Source organism: Pongo abelii, chromosome 7 (genome assembly GCF_028885655.2).
Source record: "Pongo abelii isolate AG06213 chromosome 7, NHGRI_mPonAbe1-v2.0_pri, whole genome shotgun sequence".
NCBI lineage: Eukaryota > Metazoa > Chordata > Mammalia > Primates > Hominidae > Pongo > Pongo abelii.
This window is the reverse complement of record NC_071992.2, coordinates 93,725,617-93,745,595: the sequence shown is the minus strand read 5'-3', so window position 1 is coordinate 93,745,595 and position 19,979 is coordinate 93,725,617. Positions and strand designations below refer to the sequence as shown.

At 35.4% G+C, this 19,979-nt stretch overlaps 1 long non-coding RNA gene across 2 annotated transcripts in view; it reads left to right on the top strand.

Annotated features, from left to right (window-relative positions):
* The window catches only part of LOC129061056 (uncharacterized), a 126,781-nt gene that overhangs the window by 68,170 nt on the left and 38,632 nt on the right, over nucleotides 1–19,979 (top strand). Inside the window, exon 3 of one of the 2 annotated variants that reach the window (XR_010141208.1) lies at nucleotides 9,527–9,608. The exons of the other annotated variant lie outside the window; for it this stretch is intronic. This is a non-coding gene — a long non-coding RNA (uncharacterized LOC129061056). The remainder of the gene's footprint in view (nucleotides 1–9,526; nucleotides 9,609–19,979) is intronic. 2 annotated transcript variants of the gene reach the window in all.

Below are 19,979 nucleotides of genomic sequence, written 5' to 3'. Positions count from 1 at the left end.
CTTCTGCTCTTTCTTCATTTTCCCACTAGGGACTTTCTCTATTCCTTCCTCCTTCCTAGCTCAGGAAAACAGTTTGCCACACTGTTGTAGGAAATTTCCTTTTGCAAAATTCCAAGAGATAAATAAACTTTAGTTAGGGGTGGTGGGGGTGGGCAGTGAGAAGGAGGTAATAAGAGTTACTGCATTTCTCTTTATCCTTCCTCTACTTCTTACCCTTTTTGTCCTGGTCTAAATATCACCTCCTTTTTTATGGATACATAGTATTCCTTGGTGTATATGTACCACATTTTCTTTATCCAATCTATCATTGGTGGGCATTTGGGTTGATGAGAGAGATCATGTTCTTTGTAGCGACATGAATGGAGCTGGAGGCCATTATCCTTAGAAAACTAAAGCAGGAGCAGAAGACCAAATACTGCATGTTCTCACTTATAAGTGGGACCTAAATAATGAGAACACATGGACACATGGAGGGGAACAACACACAGTAAGGCCTATTGGAGGGTGGAGGGTGGGGGGAGAGAGAGGATCAGGAAAAAAATAACTAATGGATACTAGGCTTAAGACCTTGGTGATGAAATAGTCTATGCAACAAGCCCCCATGACACACGTTTGCCTATGTAACAAACCTGCACATCCTGCACGTGTACCCCTGAACTTAAAAGCTACATATAAATAAATGAATATCACTTCCTCTAGGAAGCGTAATATGAGTTCCTAGACTTGACTTATTAGCCTATGTATAAGCTCCCACAGTTTTCTGTACGTATCTATTAAAACACTTATCTTTCCACTGTAATGATTTGTTTTAATCTCCTCCTTCATTCTGTGAAGGTAGAGGCCATGTCTGTCTTGTTTACTGTCAACTGCCATACCTAGTACTGTTTCCAGCACATAGGAGGTACTCAAAAATACTCTAGAATAATTGAGTGGTTGCTAAAAATGAAGTCTATTTTCTTCTTGGCAATTTTCATGTATATACGTATGTCTAATATGTGTGTATGTCAGAGATGGTATGGGTGTATCCCACTGGAACCAAAGGGAGCTTTGGTTCCCTTTGGAACCAAAAGGGAGCACTGGGGCTTTCTTATCTGCTTGCCCAGATGTAGGGCAGAAAGGGAAGAGGAAGTGGTACATTTCAAAAGCTGTCAGCAGTCAAACATAAATGGAGTCAAATGCTTTATTACATGCACTTCTTTTTTGATAAATATTTTAATATCTATCTGTTTCCTCAATTGACCTAAGGTACTACAATGACAAATACCATTTCCCTGATTATTTCTGAGTATCAAGCACTACTTGCAGTGTGTGGCGTAAACTAGATACTCAATAATGTCAATTAATGCATGAAGCCACAATTTAATAGTTGATCTATACACCTTCTAATAGCTAAAATGATTCTGAAGCAATTTTAGAGATGTTATTTGGAGAGTAATTAATACAGAAACTCTATGGCAGCTGAAACATTTTATTTTCAAAAAAGAATATGGTGGGAATGCATGGAAAATATGTACATACACATATATACACACATACATGGGTCTTCCCTTAAATGGAAAAATCCAAAAATAAACAATTCATAAGTTTTAAATTGGACAACTTTCTGAATATCATGTTGAAGTCTCACACCATCCTGCCATCCTGCTCCGTCCCACCTGGGACATGTGTCTTCATGCTGCATATACAATCTGTCACTTAGTAGCCCTCCTGGTTATCAGATAGACTATTGAGGGATCACAGTATTTGTAATCAAGTAGCTATTATTTTACTTGAATTGCCTAAAATTACCCAGATTAAATTACCCAAAGCACAAGATTAGTCATGCTGAAAATTTGTATATGCCAAAGAGAAGCCATAAAAGTGCTTCTTTTAACCAAAAAGGTTAAAGTTCTAAATTTAATAAAGAAAAAAATCTTATGGTGAAGTTGCTAAAGTCTCGGTAAGAATGAATCTTCTAGCCATGAAACTGTGAGGAAGGAAAAATAGATTTGCACATAGTACCAAACTCTGTATATACTACCTGTGGTTTCAGGCATCCACTGGGGTCTTGGAACATATCCCCTGCAGATAAGGGGAAACTATGTGTTAAGAGCTTTCTTCGGGATGGGGGAGAGGAAACTCAGAAACTGTGCTGACTTGAGAAGAGGGAGACTTGAGGTCTGATTCTATTTCTGTCACAAAGTTGAGAGAGTCCTTACACAAGTTATTTAATTTCTTGGTTACTATTTAGTTATTTTTGAAATGAAAGGGTTGTGATTAATGATCTCTAAAATGTTTTGAAATTCTCAATTCCTATGAATTTGTCTGGCTCTTGGGTTTTTACCCTCACTTGTAATGGAAGAAATAGAGGAACCTTGAACACTTTAGGTCTAGCATCAATGTTTTTACTGCATTCAGATATAAGTGGTTCTTATCACTGATCCGTGTTGATGCTGCCTCATGGGCAGAGAGGTTGCAATGATTTATGAACTTATCCTGTCTGGGCAGATTTACCACTGAGTTTTTTATTGATTTTTTTTTTCAATTCAGCAAACCTGCTAAAGTTGGTTATTGACCACTCACAGGTTGAATACAGAGACTAAAAGGAATACAAAATTAGAATGAATAGGCCTACATGGAAAAGAGACAAACTTCTTTAAAAAATATCACTTCAAATTTCTTGACATATTAAAAAAATGTAAATTAAATATATGTCTATACACATACTTGTGCACAAGCACACAAATTATAAAATAGAGCTCTATGAAATTTCACAGAATATTATCAAGACCCTAGAAACTTCTGTCATGTCCCTTTCTTATCATTACTTTCCCCTAAAGAGTAACTAATACTTTAGCCAATGTATTCATATTAAAAGTTAATTTACATTTATTAAAATATGCTTAAATTATTATTAGTTTCTTTAAAAAATGGCATACTTAGCAGGTACCAACTCAATTTTCCTTTTTTGAAATGTGAATCTACTTTTCAAATTTACCTTATTGAGTTTGTGTTTATTATGTGTCTTATCTACATAATCTTACTATTACACAATGTGATGTGCAAAGTTGACTACCAGGTTCCACACTCACTCTGTAGCATGGTGGTAGTTACACAGTTTTTTAACTCACACATGACTAAAGCAAATTTCTGAGACCTGCCTCTGGATTCCAGTACCTATGACCACTCTCTTCCCTATGTGATGTAAGACTTATTGACCACAATAGGGCACTTTAAATTTATATATAGGTCACTGGGTTATTTTTTAAGGGCCTGCTGTTAAAACTAAAATATAATCTGGAAAGCTATTAAAATAACTCATAGATAACCTTGACTTAATACGTCAAATTTATTTAATTCATCTTATTCAGATATTAGGAGTTAAATGAAGCATAGCCAGTAATTTTTGATAAGTTTACATATACATTGCCAAACGTTATATCATAGCTGGATCTCACGGCTGGCCATAGAGATACACAAAATCCAGAGACCTGCCACTGGCCATAGATAGATACACAAGATTCAGAGATAAAGGCTCAGTAGGGAGCTATGACCTGGACCCTTTAAAGCTGTGAGATCCAGAAGTGGGGCAATGGTTGGTTGGGAGTGGTACTGAAAAATTGAATATGAACAAAGAATATGGATTGGAAAGGCAAAAAAAAAAAAACAAAGTTCATCTCTGTTTCAATTTATCTACAGTCAATCATACTGTTTAGTGACCTTAAAACTCAATATCATGTACAATAGCTTTATAGAGATAATCCCCTGCAGAGTCTATTCAAACCACCAACTCAGTAAACAAGACACAATTGCAAGGATGTTCTTTTTGTCTGTTCTAAGGTTTTGTTATTGTCTTGATGATTGGAATTCATGCTGTTTCTGCATATATTGAGGACACAGAGATATGTGTCTGGAATGCATTATAGGAAAAGGAGAAACAGTGAGGAACAAACAGAAAGAAAGTGAGAGAAATGACATGCTGTGGTGTGCGCAATAGAGTCAGTAGGAAAATGAGGAAATAGGCAGAGAAAGTTGAATGACTAGAGCTGTCGTATAAAAAGGTGCAAGCACACTAACAATAAAGAAATTTAGCTGCTCTTTGTGGACCATTTACATTTCCAGGACAGGGAAGTGCTATTTGAAATAAAGGCAATCCGGTTAGGTGGTGGAATGCATTTTTTGTCCTAGCTGTGACTGTAGTGGTCAGCTTTCAGAAGGACTATTTAAAAGTGTGGGCCATTTCAATGTCACTACTCATCCCACAAAAGGTTGTTCTTGTCAATGAAAATTGGTTACATATGTCCATCTGTAACCACCTGAATAGCCACCAAGCAAAGTACAGTAGAACGATGTGTTCAGAAGGGTTCCTCACTAAATGGTAGGATAGCAGACAGTGTTGGCTGTCAATCCTCTTCTTCCTGAATAAGAGAATGTTCTTTTTGCTCAGCTAATAGTAACCCATGTGCTTCAGGACCTTTCCTCAACCCTAGGAGTGAAGCTCTATTAGCCAATAGTGATTCTGTTTTCTCTCCAGAGAGTAATTGAGAAATCTTTGAAAACGAATTCAAGTAAGAAGAAACATAATTAGGTTTTAATTTTGAAAAGGTCACCTGGGTGCAAAATGAAAAACAAATTGGAATGAAGCAAAAGTGGATGTGACGGGACGAGTTAAGGGGCTGCTGCAGTTTTCCCAATGAGAAATGTGTAGGCAGCTTCAATTAGGGTAAGAGTAGTGGAAATAGATGAGGGTGGATTTGGGAGTAATTTGGAGGTATAAATAATAAGACTTCTATGGGGAATGAGACACTGAGATTTCATAGATGCCCCTAGATCTTTGGCTTGCAGAATATTGGCTGTGATCCATTACTGCATTGGAAGCTATAGAAGTGGATCAGGTTTTAGGAATAAAACTGTTATGGGTTTTGTTTTGTACATATTTGTCTCACCAGAGTGGAGGTGCTGAATTAGTAGTTGGATATAGGTTTCTGAAGCTTACAGAACAAGTCTGTAGAGATACACATCTAGGAACTGCCAGTGTAAACAGGATAACTGAAATCATGAGGGTAGCTGAAATCATGTGAGGGAAAGGTCACAGACTAAGATGATGGTGTAGGGCTGAGACCTGAGAAACAATATTTATTAATTTGGTAGAGAAAGATGAGTCTCAAGGGGAGATGAAAAAGAAGAAACCAGAAAAATAGAAGAAAAATCAGGTAAACTGGTATTACAGAAGTGAAAGAAAAAGATGGTTGTAAGAAAAAGGGAGAGGAAAACCAGTAGTAACTTACTGAGATAAGGACTAATCAAAGCCCATAGGATTCAATCACTTCATCAAGATCTTCTTTGATGAAGCGAAAGGGGTTTAAACCAGATTAGAGTAGCAGATGAGTGATGAGTGAGGAAATATATATATATATTTAAAAATATATATAGAGAGAGACAGAGACAGACAGGGTCTTGCTATTTTGCCCAGGCTAGAGTGTAGTGGCACAGTAGTAGCTCAATGCAGCCTTGAACTCCTGGGTTCAAGTGATCCTCCTGCCTCAAGCTCCTGAGTAGCTAGGACTACAGGTACATGCCACCCATGCCCAGCTAATTTTTGAAAGTTTTTTTTTTTGCAGAGATGGAGTCTTTCTATGATGCCCAGGTTAGTCTTAAACTCCTGGCCTCGAAATCCCCTGGCCTCGGCCCCTGCAGAGTACTGGGATCATAGGAGTGAGCTGCTGTTCCCAGACAAAATTAACTGTTTAGAATAAGTTTGACTGTAAAGGAGGAAAAATCGGATGGTATCTGGAAGAGGGATTTTGCAAACAAGTTAGTTTAACTTTCGTTTTCAATATTAGATACACTTGAACATATTGGAGAACATGTTGGATGTAGGAAGAATCTAGCAGAGAGAGAATGACTGAAATTAGCAAGGATGGCTTAAATGATGAGGCAAGTCTCTTCAGGAAACAAGAGGGAGAGGGATTCAGACCCACAACCTGGGTAATTTACTTGAGAAGGAATATTTTCTCCACTTTAAGGATAGGGTAGGTATAAAAATATACACGTAGATGTGGGGAGAGTTAGTAAAAATAATTTTGAGGGAGTTTCTGTTGTATGAATGCTTTTTCTCTATAAATTAGCATGTGAAATTATCTTCTGAAAATAAGATTGAAGTGGGAGCATATTACATGTTTGAAGAGAGAGTGAAAGGCTTGACATTGGCAGGTCTTTCTTGGGCAGAAACTGACAGTTTTCTCTGATCTTCTGGTTATTGAGTATGTGAGGTGTGTCTTAGAGTATTTTGCTCTACGAACAAAATCATAATTTAGAAACATTTGTAAATGTAGGTCTCACCTGTTAATCAAGTTTAGCCTGAGGCTGCCTCCTTACATATTTCGGTTCAGCCTAAAGGTTTTTTCTGTACGTCGTGAATTATAACAAGTGGAGATGTAAACAGACTGTAGCCCACATCTGTGCCAATCACTGAGTTTTAGCCAACAAAACACAGCCAACTGTTAAAACCATGTTCAAAAAAGGCAAATGCCAAGCTGTAACCAATCCAGTTGTTTCTGTACCTCACTTCTGATTTCCGTATGTCATTTCCCATTTTTTTTTTTTTTTGTCTATAAATCTTCTTCCACCATGTGGCTGCTCTGGAATCCCTCTACATCTTCTGTGTTTCTGGGGGCTGCCCAATTTGTGAATCTCTCATTGCTCAATTAAACTCCTTTAAATTTAATTCAGCTGAAGTTTTTCTTTTTAACACACCATATGGAGTAAATATGTAGGTAGGAGACCTCCACTTCAGCCTCTTACTCAAGTCATGTCCTCCAATCTGAGTTTTCTCAGAATTTAGGAAGAGAGATTTTAGGATGTTGATTAAAGTCATTAATGACTTCAATGTTTTGCTCTCCATTTCACCAATGATTCTTGCATATTTTCTCTTTCAACATCCAACCCGGAAAGGAGAAAAGGTTACTTGCATTCTAAAATCCTAATAATTATATTTAGCCAAAATATACTTTGTAGACAAGGGCAAAATATGTTACCATCAGAAACAAATGGATTATGTTTATTTTTATCCAAGTACATTTGAGTACAAAGTGATGTAAATTTTTATGTCTACTGTGTTTCCTTTGTTATAGAATAGCCTTAGTTCATTTACTTATCCAACAAAAATTTATGCTGTAGGCATTATCTTGGGTCCTAGAAATATAGTGATAAACATCAATAATACCTCCATGCCTTTATAAAACTCACATACTAAAGCATACATTAGATTCTTACAAATGAAAAAATAAACATAAATATAAGATTTGATGGTTCTAATAAAATAAAGCATTGCAAAGGCATAAAATGATAATATATATGAAGGGAAATGGATGTGGCCAATTTAAATAGGGTCCGGGAGACTCTGTCTCTGGAGCTGACATATGAATAGGGGCCTGAATAAAATGATTGAATAAGCTATGCAAAATCTAAGCCAATAAGTTCTCAGCCCAGGAGAGTAGCAAGTGAAAGACACCTGAAGTTGGAATAAGCTTGGTGTGTTTTTGAGGGAAGCAAGAACATAGAGAAGACTGTTTCAGGGGAGGGTAGCAGAAGATAAGTTCAGAAAAATACAAAGTAGTAGAAAATTAGTTCACTGACATTGGACACCAGAACCATGGTGAATTGTTTAGATTGAATTCTATGGAAGTGGAATAGTCATTGAGGAGTTTGAAAAGAGGACTGCTGTATATTGATTTCCCTCTCTCAGAGATCACTCTGGCATCTGTTTGAAGGTTTGAAACTCAAGGGTAGAAATGATAAGATTAGTTAGAGGTATTGCATTAGTCACAGTAAGAGATGAGAATGGATTAAACTAGGGTGGTAATGAGTGAGGTGATGAAGAAATACCAAGAGCAGGGTTTGTTTAGAAGATAGTTATGTTGCCTAACTCATTTGTCCTTATAGCAATGTATCTGCTTTCTGTTGTACATTTTCAAAGGACAACAGCTGGGCTAAAAAATTATTTAAAAACATTTTAATCTCATGTAAAGTACCTAGATGATTTAAAACTCTAATAACATGCCAAGATAATTAATGTCTTTGTAAAGTATATTGAGAACAAGAGTATATGAATCAACATGGGTTCAGGGTAGTCATGAATGCATACTACTATCCTTCCCATGTAAATGTGAATGCAAACTGCTTTGATCTTTTTTTTGTTCTTGGGAGCATATTCACAAGATTAGTCATCACATATCAATTATCAGAAACTATTGTTTTGTTCCAGTAAAAGTGACACATTTAATTAGTAGCTGTGATTAACAGTACCCCGTGATCAAGTTTCTAGTAGTCTGTTATCAACTCGCATCAGTCCATCTCATTTTTGCAGGGAATACACTCTTGGATTGAAAGAGCAAAAGAAAGGAATCATTACCTCACAATCTTTTAAATCTTCAGTTTCAGAAATCTCTGAAATTTTGTCTGGATACCATATTGTTGTGACTTACTATTTTTTCCAAGCAAGCAAAATTTTAGAGACTTCCTGTTAGTCATTTATAGCATCATACTTCTTTTTTTTTTTTCTCAGATGGAGTCTCGCTCTGTTGCCAGGCTAGAGTGCAGTGGTGTGATCTTGGCTCACTGCAACCTCTGCCTCCCGGGTTCAAGCCATCCTCCTCCCTCAGCCTCCCGAGTAGCTGGGATTACAGGCGCACGTCCACCACGCCCAGCTAATTTTTATATTTTTAGTAGAGATGGGGTTTCTCCATGTTGGTCAGGTTGGTCTCAAACTCCCGACCTTAGGTGATCTGCCCACTTCGGCCTCCCAAAGTGCTGGGATTACAGGCATGAGCCACCGGCCTGGCCAGCATCATATCTCTTAATTCAGAGATCTGAGAAGTGATAGGAGCAATATCAGCAAGCAAGTACACCTCTTCTAATTATGAATTCAAGAAACAGAAGGCCAAGTGTGGTAGCTCATGCCTGTAATCCCAGCACTTTGGGAGGCTGAGGCGGGTGGATCACAATATCAGGAGTTTGAGACCAACCTGGCCAATATGGTAAAACCCCGTTTGTACTAAAAATACAAAAAATTAGCTGGGCATGGTGGCAGGTGCCTGTAATTCCAGCTACTAGGGAGGCTGAGGCGGGAGAATTGCTTGAATCCTGGAGGTGGAGGTTGCCGTGAGCCAAGGTTGTGCCACTGCACTCCAGCCTGGGCAACAAAGCAAGACTCCATCTCAAAAAAAAAAAAAAAAAAAAAAAAAGAAAGAAACAGAAAAATGCCCAAAATATAGGTTCCCAGACCAACTAGTAATACTTTAAGATATTTTTGGGGCAGGATTTCATCTAGTATCTGGTCTCCATAACCCACACTCTAATCTGAAGACTATAGTGACATTTCATTTCTCTTGTTGTCAGTGTCAGCTCAGCACTTATATCCATAGACTTCAAAGAATCATGGTATTCCCGTTCTCCAGGGAACAGTTACTGTGTAAATTATTATACTTCTCTTTGAAAAATAAAGACCATATATATTATTGTTTCTATTTTTGTTTATTTGACACAGCTTTACAGAATTCTTTCTCAAGAGGATTTAGACTCCTTTTCTATTGATAGGGCATAAGAATTGACTCAGACCTAGAAACTGGGTGAGTAATTTTGTTTTGCTTTAATATACTTTTTATTTTTGGTGGGTACATAGTAGGCGTATGTATTTATGAGGTACATGAGATGTTTTGATACAGGCATACAAAGCATAATAATCACATCAGGATAAATACGGTATCCATCACCTTAAGCATTTATCCTTTATGTTTCAAACAATCTCATTGTACTCTTAGTTATTTTTAAACGAACAATGAAATTATTTTTTACTAGAGTCACCCTGTTGTGCTAGCAAATACTAGGTCTTATTTATTCTTTCTAACTATTTTTCTGTACCCATTAACCATTCCTCCTTCATCCCCACCTCCCAACTACCCTTCCCAGCCTCTGGTAATCATCTTCCTGCTCTCTATCTGCATGAGTCTCACTGTTTTAATTTTTATCTCCCACAGATAAGTGAGGACACATAATATTTGTGTTTCTATGCCTGGCTTATTTCACTTAACATGATGACCTCCAGTTTCATCTATGTTGTCGCAAAGGACAGGATCTCATTCTGTTTTGTGGGAATAGTACTTCATTGTGTATATGTACATTTTCTTTATTCATCTGTTGATAGACACCTAGGCTGCTTCCTAATCTTGGCTATTGTGAATGGTGCTGCAATAAATATAGGAGTGCAGATATCTCTTAAATATACTGATTTCACTTCTTTTGGATATATACCTAGGATTGGGATTGTTGGATCATATGGTAGGTCTATTTAGTTTTTTGAGGACCCTCCAAACTTTTCTTCATAGTCATTGTACTAATTTACATTCCCACCAACAGTGTATGAGGGTTTCTTTTTTTTTCACATCCTTGCCAGCATTTATTATTGCCTGTCTTTTGGATAAAAGCCATTTTAACCAGGTTGAGATGATAGCTCATCAGTCTTGATTTGCATTTCTCTGATGATCAATGACATTGAGAACCTTTTCGTGTGCCTGTTTCCCATTTGTATGTCATCTTTTGAGAGATGTCTATTCAGATCTTTTGCCCAATTTTTAATCAGATTATATTTTTTCCCATAGAGTTGCTTGAGCTCCTTACATATTTTGGTTAGTATTCCCTTGTCTGATGGGTAGCTTGTAAATATTTTCTCCCATTGTATGGGTTTTCCCTTCACTTTGTTAGTTGTTTCCTTTGCTGTGCAGAAGCGTTTTAATTTAAGGTGCTCCCATTTGTTGATTTTTGCTTTGATTGCCTGTGCCTGTGGGTGTTGCTCAAGAAGTCTTTGCCTAGACCAATGTCCTGGAGAGTTTTCCCAATGTTTTCTTTTAGTAGTTTCATGGTTTGAGGTCTTAGATTTAAGTCTTTAATCTATTTTGATTTGATTTTTGTATTTGGCAAGAGACAGGGTCTAGTTTTATTCTTTTGCATATGGATATCTAGTTTTCTCAGCACCATTTATTGAAGAGACTGTCCTGAAATGAGTGATTTTGGTAATCTATGTAGACAACACCAACATTTTGCCTGTCAATTCTTGATTTGCTTTTTTATATAAATCATGAAATATTACAGCCTACTTCCCATCCATCTTATACCTAGAGATACAGTGTTTTATTACTCTCCACCAAAGACTTCAGGAAAAAGTACCACTCTGGCTTTGCTTCCTGTTGTGGTACATTATATTCACATTGTCTCTGATAATTACATGTCACCATAAGGTCTCTAATCAATACCTCTATCATCCTCGTTCATATGAAGGACCCAGAAACATTTCAGCATTGTCTACTGCCAACTCTATCATGAAAAGACAACCTGTACTGAGTTTCTCAATTACCCCTGTGCCCCTTTTTGTCTTAATGAAAAGAACACACCTGGGGATACCCTGGTGCTTATAGTTGTGTGGAAGATTTTCTGTTCTCATGTAGTACATTTATTTTAATTTCTCCCTCATCTTAAGCCTTCCAACACCTCCCTCAGTTATCTGCCAAGACAGTTCTACCATATCATACCATTTGTTCTACCATATCATATCATATATCATTTGAATTACATGTTCAAACTTTAAGAAGCCATTTCTGCATTGTGTTAGGATCCACTTCAGGTTAAATTAAGATTTTACCCATACATATAAGCTTTTTATATGCCAAATCACATAAAAAAGTAAAAAGTAAAGTACTTTTTTTTCTTAGTGGGGACATTATTTCTCTAGGTGTTTATTCCTGTGTATTGCCTGGAAACCCTGAATAGTTCAGGTGATTTAAGAAAAGGACAAAATTATATATTGTCTAGGAAAAAGGAGGCTGTTTTCCCCTAGCAAGTGAAAAAGTATCTCAGAAAGTTAAAATCTTGTGGCACAGGATTCTTAGATATATCTGCCAAGTTTATTACCATATTAAGCCTCTTGGTCCTACTTTCAGGATTCTGATTTTATTACAGGGAAACTTTTGCGACTATATTCTTTATTTCTGTTATTTAAGCCAAGATTTAGTGGTTTGCGTAATCTGAAAAGTGCTTTGTCATGGATATCAATGCATATGAGTGCTGTTGACTTGAACATTTACCTTAATCATTGCACATCAAATTCAACTAAAATATTTATATAAAATACTCATATCCAGACTCTACCTACAGATATTTTAAATCAATTGTTGAAGAGTAAGGCCTGAACATGGGCATTTTTTGAAAGATTTTTAGAGATTCTGATGTGCAACCAAGATCATGAAGTTCTAATCTACTTTATGAAATTAATATGCTACTAGCATTCTGAAGAAGCATATCTAAATATATAAAGAAATAACATAAACTTAAAGAAAATACACTGGGGTAGGCAAGTCCTTAAGCATATAAACCATTGCCTTGAATTTAAAAATGTTTTTTCAAAACATTTTTAGCAAATATTCTTTTCCATCTCTTCTTTTTAGATTGGCAATCATAAGGATAATGTGCTTCTGGATCAACATGAAAGATTTAAACATATAAATAAAGCAGGGACATTCTAATATTGGTATTATATGTTGTTTCTAATTAAGTATTGTTTCAAATGGCAAGAATTATTAGGAGGAACTATTGGATAGAGAACACTTTAAATTGATAAGGATTGGCATTGATAACTTTTGATGTTTAAGATCATGGAAAATGGAAGAAAAACTCAAATCCCTCTTGCTGCTACATTATTAGTTTGCCTAAAACTAAAAATGTGTTGTGATTAAGTTCTTTTGGGCAGTTTTTAAAGACAAGTTGGTATTTTTGGGGGATGATAATGTGAATTGCTAAAGTATGCCAGTCATAACAGTTCTTTCTTTGGTGATATAAATACTTAGTATTTTTATTTATTTGACAGCTTGTTGCATATGTAAAAGGGATGGAACTATACATTTCACTATATACTGGGTATTTTACATATTTATTTAATATTTATATCAGATCTGTGAAGTAATTTATGCTCTTTTTCCGTATTAGTTTTCCAATATAAAATCATGCTAACAATATCATTTGCCTCATAGGATTATTCAGATAATTAAATAATTTAATACTTATAAAGTCATTGAAAAAACTATTAGTGAATGCTGTATAGTAAAAAACTATAGTAAATGCTCAAAAATTATCATGATGGTTGTGATTATTATAATTATGAAGTTAGTATTGATAGTCTCCATTCACAGATAACAGAGTCTCTAAGTCAGCCAAAGTCACATATGTCTGAAATAGTAGAACAAGATTTAAACCCAGGCCCAGCTAATCCAAAGTCTTTGTTTTTTCCAATTATTATAGAGTGAATGTTTGTGTCCCTTCAAAATTTGTATGTTGAAACCCTCATCCCCAACGTAATAGTATTTGGAGATGGGCCCTTTGGAAAGTAATTAGGATTAAAGGAGGTCACAAAGGTCAGGCTTTTATGATGGTGTTAGTGCCCTTATGAAAATAAACCAGGGAAAGGCCATTTGAGCACGTAGAAAGAAGCTGGCCATCTGCAAGCCAGGAAGAGAATCTGCAAGCCAGAATCTAACTAAGTTGGGCACACTGATCTTGTACTTCCAACCTCCAGATCCTAAGAAGATAAATTTCTGGGCAGAGGAAATATGTGTAGAAGATATTGGAGTCATGATTGTTCTAGCATGCACAGAGGACTTCCAGTAGCTAGAGCATTCCAAAAAAAAAAAAAACCATTTCTCTTAATTTAATTTAATAAATAACTATTGTCTACTATATGCCTACTATTCTTACATTTGCCATAGAGAATATAGAAAATTGAATATCTTCCTTTTCTCTAATAAATTTGTATAATTATATAGCAATATGAATAAAATAAGTGCTACACGAACTTATAAAACAGAATTATGCATCATGGTTAAAATAGGATAATAAAATTTAAGAGGCAGTACTTAAGCTGAGCCTTGAAGGAGGGGAAAATGACATATTAATAGTAATTAAATAGAGAGAAATGGTTTCTTTGGTTAAAAGTAAATAGAGACCGTGAAGTTTTACTTAGAAAAAAGTACTTTTGTTCTGCTAAAGCTGTCTTTAAGAAGCCATATTAAATGAAATAGATTATTGTCAATCTGTCCCTTGGAAAGGAAAGTTAGAAGAAATGGCTGACTTACTTTTAATATGTAGAGAGTGTCCAGAGGTGACCTATACCTGTTATGACCTTTGGATTCTAGATTATGCTGTCATTAAAGTGGGAACAGCAGTTAGAGCCATCTATTTAGTGACATTAAGGGCTAAACTTAATAAGCATTTATTTTGTATTTTTTCATTAACTTCAAATATAGTGATAGGCATTGTTCTTTATATATATAATGTATATATATTATCTATATATAAGTATATATATTAAAGTATGACTTCTAGGTGTTAAGATGTCTGATGAAAATCATTTCATTTAAAATTTATCATCACCATATTTATAATTTATTCCTAATATTATAGTGATGATAGTATGTGCTTTGCTAAACAGACATTTTTCTCAGTTCTGTTATGCATTATTTAGTTTAAAAAGAGTGCATGAATTTTGGTCTAGAAAACCATATTGAATATTTTATTCATTTTTTGTTTCCTCAATTTTCAGATTTTGAATCTGAAAATTCAAAATTGATCAGAGTTCTATTTCAAAAATATAAATAGGTATGTAGTTATAGTTAAACAATCCTAAAATTCACGTTGTACATAATACTTTGAATTTTGAAAAAGAAAATGAGAAAGATAATAAAATATAATTAGGCTCTAAGGAAATAGTGATGTTCCTAAACATATACAGTTATTCATTCCAACTTTATGTTATTCGTTTTTAGCCTAACCAGTTTCAAGTGATACTTTACATTTCGTGGGTTTCCAGTGTTATTTCTTTTTCAGTTAACTTTAAAAAAAAAAGTGACTTTTTTTTTTTTTTTTGAGAGGGAGTTTTGCTGCTGTTGCCCAAGCTGGAGTGCAATGGAGCAAACTCAGCTAATTTCAACATCCTCCTCCCAGGTTCAAGCGATTCTCCTGCCTCAGCCTCCCAAGTAGCTGGGATTACAGGCATGTGCCATCATGCCTAGCTAATTCTTTGTATTTTTAGTAGAAATGGGGTTTCACCATGTTAGCCAGGCTGGTCTCGAACTCCTGACCTCAGATGATCTGCCTGCCTCGGCCTCCCAAAGTGCAAGGATTACAGATGTAAGCCACCACGCCCAGCCTAAAAGTGACTTCTTAGCTGATTTGTATCCATGTTGCCTAGGAAAATCCTAGAACTATGTTTTTCCTCTTGCCTATACTGTCAAGTGCCCAAATTAAAACTATGTCAAATGCTTTTTCATCCAGAAAATCCACAATTAAGGATAGAACATTAGGGGGTGTTGTGTATATTTTTTCTCACAGAGATGATTCATATTCTTCTCTGTTTATAGATGAATACCTTGTGAAATATGATAAGATAATCAGACAAAAATATCATATATATATATATATCACTCTGGGATTTATTACTTCAGACTAAATATACTGAGAATTTTATTGTCCTTGCCTCATCACCATAATTCAATTAGTCAGTGTTAAACTCTGTCTCCTTCTGTATCTGCCTCTGTCTTTCTCCTGCCCCAACTCCCTTTCTGCCTGATTTTATGTATCTCTTGGTACCATCACTTAAAACCCTGTAAGAATTTACTATCTCTTGTCTGCACTTTCTCATTTGCCAAATTTGGGAAACTTAAAGTTTGACAAAAATAGTTGTCATGTAAATAAATCAGTTTTTGAGGGTGGATAGTATCTAGGTGCTTTCCCTGCATTATTTGTTTTGACTTGGATACAAGGTCTTAATAATATCTAATCAATATACTAATTGGGTTAAGGTAAGTTTATTAGAAACTATTAATAAACAATTAGAGTTTAGAAACAGCTGTTGCACTCAATCTTCATGATTCTCAGTATTATTTGTTCAGCAATCATATAAAGGTATGTTTCTGTTTATATATTCTGTTAACGGATAGTTTGGAAACTCATTGTTTTCTCATTCTCTGACATTGTTTATTGTCAAGACACCACCTATAATACCCCCAAAACTAGAGAAAGGAGAAAGTGACCTTGAATTAGGCAAAGATTTCTTAGATAAGACATCAAAATCATGATTCATAAAAGAAAAAAACTAGACTTCATCAAAATTACAAAATTTTATTCTTTGGAAGATACTGTTAGGAACATGAAAAGACCAATTATGTCCTAGAAAAATATTTGCAAATTTTATATATGTATATATATATATAAATTTTATATATATAAAAATATATATATTTATAAAAAAGGATCCTATAGGATACATATCCTATAGGATATATATTATAAAGTATTTATATAATATATATACTTGGTATTTGCTGTAGTTAAATTCTGTAATGTCACGTTGCTGTGAACTCTGAATTAGTGAATAGTAAGCCATTGCTCCTAGGGAAATACAGGGTTAGATACTTTATACGTGTGAGGCTCCAGTCACAATACCTTCATCAACTGATAAATGCAAACTTTGTTTTGTGTGTGTTTCTTTTAAAGACATCTTAATATACATTGTTGATTCATTAACATTGAACTCATGGCCAACTGCACCATAACTTATGGCTAAACAGAACTCACCTGACATGCATAGTTTCTCTTTAAGACACAACAGATTTCATGCATTAGAACATGAGATAGCACTGAACACTATGCTTCAGTGACATTTCCAAACAGCAAAATTACCCCGAAAAAGCATAAAAATGTGAAAAAAACATAAATATACTTCATAAAGGATATTTATTTACAGTATAAGAGTTCAAGCAAGAAGGTAGAATATTGCCTTATTCTGTGTCATCTAGAAACATGCAATTTCAGGGAACTCAAATGTTTTGCTACTCTGTTCATGTCTTTAATGACTGTGAAAGGGAAAGAAGTTTTGATTTTAGGGTTACAAATCAATTTTATTGATTAGGCAAATTCACAAATACGGAATCTAAGAATAATGAGGATCAACTATGTATATACATATGTTTTTCGAAACTCAATAGTAAGAAAAAACTCATAAAAATAGTGAAAAAATTGGAGGTACTTTACCAAAGAAGAAACATGAATGACAAAAATGCATATAAAAAGATGCTTGATATAATTAGTCATTTAGAAATGCAAATTAAAACTACAGTGAAATATCACTATATATTTTATTAAACTTTTAGGTTTGGGGGTACGTGTGAAGGTTTGTTATATAGGTAAACCTGTGTCATGAGGAGTTGTTATACAGATTATTTCATCACCCAGATATTCAGCCTAGTACCCAATGGTAATTTTCTCTGCTCCTCTCCCTCCTCTTACTCTACATCCTGAAGTAGACGCCAGTGTCTGTTATTTCCTTCTTTGTGTTCATGACTTCCCGTCATTTTGCTCCTACTTATAAGTAAGAACATGCAATATTTGAGTTAGTTTCTTAAGGATAGTAACCTCCAACTCCATCTATATTCCTGCAAAAGACACGATCTCATTCTTTTTTATGATTGCATAGTATTCCATGGTGTACGGGTCCCACATTTTTTTTTATGCAGTCTGTCATTGATGGGCATTTAGGTTGATTCCATGTCTTTGCTATTGGAAATGACACTATATATTTATCTGAATATTTGACATTTAAAAGTCTGGCTATCCAAAGTGTTGATGAGAATCTAGAGCACTGAAAACTCTCATGTACTGCTGTGGAAAAGTAAAATGCTAAATACACCTTGGAAAGCAGTTTGTCAGTTTCTCAAAAATGTAAAAATAATTTGATGATATGATGCATCCATTCCACACATAGGCATTTACGCAGTGAAATTACTTCATACATATATGCATATTCATATATGTGCATATTCATGACGTTTTCACTTGTGACAGATAAAAACTAGGAAGGAACACAAATTTCTACCAACAGCTGAAAGGATAAACAAACTGTAGTATGTCCATAAATTAGAATTCTACTCATCAGTAAAAAGAAACTATTGATACCAAAATCACATGGTTGTAACTCAAAATAATTATGATAAATGGAAGAACTGAGACAGTAAAAGTAATAAAATTTCTGAAAATGCAAACTAATCTATACTGACATAAAGAGATCACTGTTTGCCTAGAGATGAGGAGTGGTAGTGAAAGGAAAGAAGGGGGGATTCCAAAGGGCCATGAGGAAACTGGGGCTGACTGATGTGTTTCTTATCTTGAGGGCAGAATTAGTTTCACAGCTGTACACATGTTATAACATGTCAAATTTTCAATTTAAAGGAGGATAGTTCATTATTGGGGGAACCTGCTCCCAATATTTCAACGTGGGTTCTTTCTATTTTCCCTAAGTGTCAGCTTGTCTGAGAAATAAAGAGAAAGAGTACTCAGAGAGGAATTTTACACCTGGGCCTCCGGGGGTAACATCACATATCGGTAGGTCCGTGATGTCCCCTGAGCCACAAAACCAGCAAGTTTTTTATCAGGGATTTTAAAAGGGGAGTGGGTGTATGAACAGGGAGTAGGTCACAAAGATCACATGCTTCAAAGGGCAATAAAGATCAGAAGGCAGAGGCAAAATTAGAATTACTGATGAGGGTATATGTCCTGCTGTGCATGTATTGTCTTGATAAACATCTTAACAGAAAACGGGGTTCGAGAGCAGAGAACTGGTCTGACCAAAATTTACCAGGCTGGAATTTCCCAATCCTAGTAAGCCTGAGGGTACTGCAGGAGACCAGGGAGTATTTCAGTCTTTATCTCAACTGCATAAGAGACACTCCCAGTGGCCATTTATAGACCTCCCCTCAGGAATGGAATTCCTTCCCCAGGATATTCCTTGCTGGGAATAGAAATCAGCGATATCTCTCTTACTTGCACATCCATTTATAGGCTCTCTGCAAGAAGAAAAATATGGCTTTATTTTGCCTGACCCTGCAGGCAGTCAGACCTTATGGTTATTTTCGCTTGTTCCCCAAAATCACTGTTATTCTGTTCTTTTTCAAGGTGCGCTGATTTCATATTGTTCAAACACACATGTTTTACAATCAATTTGTACAATAGTGGTCCTGAAGTGACATACATTCTCAGCTTTTGAAGATAACGGGATTAAGAGATTAAAGTAAAGACAGGCATAAGAAATTATAAGAGTATTATTAGGAAAGTGATAAATGTCCATGAAATCTTCACAATTTATGTTCAGAGATTGCAGTGAAGACAGGCCTAAGAAATTATAAAAGTATTAATTTTGGAAACTGATAAATTTCCATGAAATCTTCACAATTTATGTTCTTCTGCTGTGGTTCCAGCTGGTCCCTCCGTTCAGGGTCCCTGACTTCCTGCCAACAGTTCATACTATGACAATTATACCTTTTAAAACTGATAAACATGTTAGCAGCTTTCTCTGGTGCTAAAAGTATAATTTTTAGTTTTTAAATTTGCTACTGGTTTTATTCTAAAGTTTCTTTTAAAACATTTTTTATTTTAGGTTTGGGGGTACATGTGAAGGGTTGTTGCATAGATAAACACATGTCATGGGGGTTTGTTGTACATATGATTACATCACCCAGATATTAAGCTCAGTACCCAATAGTTATTTTTTCTGATTTTCTCCCTCCTTCCACCCTGCTCCTTCGAGTAGACTCCAGTGTCTGTTGTTTCCTTCTGTGTGTTCATAAGTTCTCATTATTTAGCTCCCACTTATGAGTGAGAACATGTGATATTTGATTTTCTGTTCCTGCATTTTGTTTGCTAAGGATGATAGCCTCCAGCTCCATCCATGTTCCTGCAAAAGACATGATCTCATTCTATTTTATGGCTACATAATATTGCATGGTGTATATGTACCATATTTTCTTTATCCAGTCTGTCATTGATGGGCATTTGGTTGATTTCTTGTCTTTGCCATTGTGAACAGTGCCGCAGTGAACATTCACATACATGTGTCTTTATGGTAG